Source organism: Monodon monoceros, unplaced genomic scaffold (assembly GCF_005190385.1).
Source record: "Monodon monoceros isolate NGI ecotype Baffin Bay Population unplaced genomic scaffold, NGI_Narwhal_1 Super_Scaffold_12, whole genome shotgun sequence".
NCBI lineage: Eukaryota > Metazoa > Chordata > Mammalia > Artiodactyla > Monodontidae > Monodon > Monodon monoceros.
The window spans coordinates 123,561,175-123,566,658 of record NW_021703768.1 but is presented as its reverse complement, the minus strand read 5'-3'; positions in this window follow the sequence as shown (position 1 = coordinate 123,566,658).

Below are 5,484 nucleotides of genomic sequence, written 5' to 3'. Positions count from 1 at the left end.
CCTTCCTTCCTTCCTTCCTTCCTTCCTTCCTTCCTTCCTTCCTTCCTCCCTCCCTCCCTCCCTCCCTCCCTCTCTCCCTCCCTCTCTCCCTCCTTCCAGGCCAGATGGCTTACTGATGAATTCTTCCACAAATTTAAGGAAGAAATAGTACCAATTACACACAAACTCTTCCAGAAAATTGAAGAGGGGTGAATAATTCCCAACTTATTCTGTGAGGTCAGCAGTCCCTGACACTAATTTCCCTCATGAATATAAATGCAAAAATTATAAACAAAATTTTAGCAATTAAAATCTAACAGTATACAGAAAAATAATACACCATGACAAAATGCAAGATTACTTTAACATTAAAAATTTAATTAGCATAATTGACTGGATAAATAAAATATTAAAAGAAAAAATGTGATCACCTCAATAGATGCAGAAAAAAATATTTCACAAAATTTAACAAGTATTCCTGATAAAAACTCTCAGCAAACTAGAAATAGAATGGAACTTCCTTAACCTGGTAAACAGATGAAAAATCACCAATTAATATACTTAATGGTAAAAAGCTGAAAGACTTCCCCTTTAAGTTTAGGAACAAGACAAGCATATCTAATTGCACTGCTTTTGTTAAAATTTTTACAGGAGGTTTTAGCCAATGGAACAAGGCAAGAAAAATAAGACATATAGATAGCAACAAAGCACCAGAAATGATACTTACTTAGGAAAGTGCACATTTAAAACACAGTATACTGCTATATTCCCAGTAGAATGGCTAACAATAAAACATCTGCCTATACAGTGGGCTGGTGAGGCTGTGGAAGAACTGGACCTCTCAGACGTGTTGGTGATAATAATCATTTTAGAAAAAGATCACTTTAGATTGGCATTTCTTACAATTTTAAAAATACACTTAATGATAATACTCAACTATTCCATTCCTAGGTATTTACCCAAGAGAAATAAAAGCATATGCAAATACTTGTACATGAATGTTTCTAGCAGCTTTATTTATAATGACAAAAAATTGGAAACAACCCAAACTCAGGTAATGGATCAACAAATTATAGCATATCCATATAAGGGAATGCTAGTCAGCAATAAAAAGGAATGAACTATTAACACACACAAAGATGTAGATTAATCTCAAAATAATTATGCTGAATGAAGGAAGTCAGAAAAAAATAGTATATATCATAGGGTAGCATTTATATAAAATTATAGAAAATACAAAAGCATGAATAGTAACAGTGAGCCAATCAGAGGTACCTGAGATGGGGGGTTGAGGGAGATGTAGGAAGCAAGAGCTGGAAAGAATGATTACAAAGATGCAGAAGAAATATTCTGGGGGTGTTGGCTGTGTTTATTGTATTGATTGGAGTGATGTTTGAAAGTGATGGTATATAACATGTCAAAACTTATCAAATTGTGTATTCTAAATATGTCCAATTGATTAAAAGTCAAGTATACCTCCAAAAGATTTTTTAAAAGAGAGTGTAGAAAGGACTACAATAACCATTTATTAAGGCCTTATGATAAATATTAGAAAACGATTACAAAATAATAGTCGTGTATAGGGAGAAGTTGAGCAAAAAATGCTTTGATCTATGCTACTTTTTAATCCTATTCCCAAGTGACATGCTAGGATACACTGGGAAAGAGTAACTGTCTTCTCATTTTCTCAATATCTAACACACAGATATTTACATCCATCTTCTCAAGGATGTTAGGCACCTCCATTTCCTTTGATTAGTAAAATGGAGTGAGATTTCCAGTCAGGCACATTGCAGCATTATTACTTCTTTGAGAGTATAAAAACTTTTTTCCTTTGTTCAGCAAGTAAATTCTTGGGATGTAGGATCAAAAGAACAATAAAAAATGAGTGGCTCCACTGTCTCACCAATAGCCCAAGATTTCTTCGTCTCTTCCCTTCCTCACTCATCCAATCACCTTGAGTCCCTCTAGATTCTGCTTTCTTAGTAATCAGTCAATATAGCCTCTCTCTTCCACCCCCTTGCCCTTTCTCCCATCAGATGGACTGTTTTGACAGTCAGTTTAGCCAATTAACAATTTGCTTGATTGTCAATTGAAATCATGCAGTGAATTAAACCCAGCAATATCAATCCAATGACGGTTTCAGTGTGATATCGCTAATGGTTTATTCAATCTGATGCAAAGGAAAATTTGATTTAAAAACCTGACGCATTTACCTTCACTGTTCCTGTTTCCATGTTCCTGCCCTTTACGAGCTCACCGGCAATTTGGGGATATAGAAGTGACCTATCTTTACTAAACACAGCAGCAGTTGCTGAAATGGAGCCATATATAACGTGTTGAGGTATCAAGTAAAAAATAAAAGCCTCTCTTCTATTAGTTTAAGTTTGGAGTCCCCTTATTTTTTTATTGAAGTGTAGATGATTTATAATGTTGGGTTAATTTCTGCTGTACAGCAAAGTGACTCAGTTATATACATATACACATTCTTTTTTTACTTTATTTTATTTAAAACAAATTTTTAAACACATTAAAATTTTTTATTTTATTTATTTATTTATTTTTATCTGTGTTGGGTCTTCGTTGCTGCACGCAGGATTTCTCCAATTGCAGCGAGCCGGGGCTACTCTTCGTTGCGGTGCGTGGGCTTCCAATTGCGGTGGCGTCTCTTATTGAGAGCATGGGCTCTAGGCACACGGGCTTCAGTAGCTGTGGCACGTGGGCTCAGCAGTTGTGGCTCACGGGCTCCAGAGCGCAGGCTCAGCAGTTGTGGCGCACGGGCTTAGTTGTTCCACGGCATGTGGGATCCTCCCAGACCAGGGCTTGAACCCGTGTCCCCTGCATTGGCAGGCAGATTCTTAACCACTGCATCACCAGGGAAGCCCCTCTTTCTTTATTTTTAACTGTCTCTGAAGCAGCAGAGTCTCTCCTCTTGAGATCAGGCATCCTAGTTAGAAAGATTTTTACACCAAGTTGTGGCTGGTGTGTTAGCGAGATATCCATTCATACTGTGAGCTTTTCTTAAGTCATCATGGTCTCCTCATGACAACACACTCAGAGAGAATTGCACAATTGTAGGCTCTTTCTATGTAGTTGACTACGCGTCTGCAGCCTGTCTCAGAGCCAATTTCAAATTAGATTCTTCTCAGGGAAAATTTCTCTGGGCAAGGATCATCTCCCTCTCTTGTCTCTGTCTCTGTCTCTCTCTCTGCAGAAAGAAGCAGGCTGCTCATGCCAAGCCCATGAAAACAACTCTTTACAGTGGCCTCCCAATCAATAAGGAGCTTTATTTGCTGCATGTCACACCCTCTGTTCATTGTATTCCCCAGCCGAGTTGGCACAGAAAGGCAGGACAAATGCTGGCTTCGACTCTGAAGGGCCCTGCTGGGGCAGTGCAAGAAGAAGAGCCAGTGCTGGGCGTCGGAGCTGTGGGATCTGGCTCCAACTCTGCTGTTAACTCACTGCGTGGCTTTGCCCCCTCTGGACCCCAGTCGTCTGATTTTAAATGAGGCGATTAGACCAAATGGCTCCAAGCGCTGATCAAATTCAGAAATCGGCTATTACATGATCCTAGAAAGAAGACAGGTGTGTGCCATCAGTGGGCTGACTGCCTGGCCTTCCAGTAACTGGGACTCAGTACCTTCCTGAGCCATAGCTGTAAGGAGAGGGGAATGAGCATCTTCTGGGATGTTTAGCTGTTGGTTCTAGTAGAGAATGTTGCTTATTGACAATGTCACCATAGCAACTGGCGTGTCATTTGGTACCAAGGTTTAGGGTAATGGTCAAGGTATGCAATTTAAGAGAAATGCCTTTTCCTTTCTCACCTTTGTCAACTTCATTCTCCCAGTCATCCTCTTTAGCAATTAAGTACACTTCCCTAAAGAACCTTCATTAAATCCAGACAGGTATATTACCAACCCGTGACCATGAGAGGTAGCCTGATGGTAAAAGAAAATCTGGTATCAGAAATAAAATTGTCATCATAGAGTCATAGGTCTGCAACAAAAGTAACTTTACTGTGTTGTGAGTTGTCTCCCCTCTTGGGGCCTTGCTTCCTAATCTATCAAATGGAAAGAATTGGACTAGGTATTATCGAAGGTGTCATTCAGCTCAAATATTCTTGCCAGAGGTTTGCAAATTGGTGATACAGATATCACATTCAGTGTGCAGATGTGGTGTGTCTGCCCTATGTTGGGTCAGCCACATACACGGTATTCAAATTTGAATTGATTGACATTTAAAAATTTTATGTTTTCATGTAATGATCCAGATTTCTGGCTTCTTCTGAAAAATAAACAAAAACCCAGCCAATCTAATAACACTGGACTGAAATCCTCCATGGCAGCTTTCAGCTGGAGCTGAGTAGCTATTGCCCCCTTTATACATGGCCTGGGTCCTCCAGGCCCCACCATCCCCACCATTTCTGAGGTCATGTATCAACTCAGGTCATGTATCAACTCTACTGAGTATCTTACAGCTAGCCAGCCTTTCTCATCCTAACTGATCAAGGAAGGCATTTGTGTTTTCAGCTGCTGTCTAGCTCTTCTAGGATAGAGATGGCATGATCCAAACTCTCTTTACATCACTAATGCCATCATTTGGCAATGATCTTGGTGGAAGATGGAAACTGGGTCCAAAGACTGCCCTGGATGAGAAAACTGTCAATAACATTGGCTACCTTGACCTCTCATACTAATCAACTGAGCTCACGGGCCTAGGCAACCATATCTATGGGTGATGGTTGGAAATGTCACTGACATTGAGCTGGTCGCATGATCCCTTGCTCTGTGACTCTCAGCAAATCAGTAATTCTCTATGACTTGGTCTTTTCAAGTGTGAAACAAGTTGATTTACAATAAGCAAGCTTCCCTCTAAAGCTAAAATTTCCTGAAGCAATATGAATACCTATACAAAGGCCCATATTTTTAAAAAATTTTATTGAAGTATAGTTAATTTATAATGTGTTAATTTCTGCTGTACGGCAGATTCAGTTATATATATATACATATATATTCTTTTTCATATTCTTTTCCATTATGGTTTATCACAGGATATTAAATACAGTTCCCTGTGCTCCACAGTAGGACCTTGTTGTTTATTCATCCTATATATAATAGCTTGTATCTGCTAATCCCAAACTCCCAATCCTTCCCTCCCCCAATCCCCCTGGCAACCACAAGTCTGTTCTCTATATCTGTGAGTCTGTTTCTGTTTTGTAGATAGGTTCATTTGTGTCATATTTTAGATTCCATATATAAATGGTATCATATGGTATTTGTCTTTCTATTTCTAACTTATTTTGCCTAGTATGATAATCTCTAGGTCCATCCATGTTGCTGCAAATGAAAAGGCCCATATTTAAATCTGCCTCTGTGTGTGTGTGGGTGTGTGTGTGTGTGTGTGTTTCAGAGTTGTATATGTCTGCTTATTTTTAGGCACATGTTTTGTGACAATAGGTACAGAGTCTACACCTAGAATCAAAACTACTGACATAGGAAATGTACT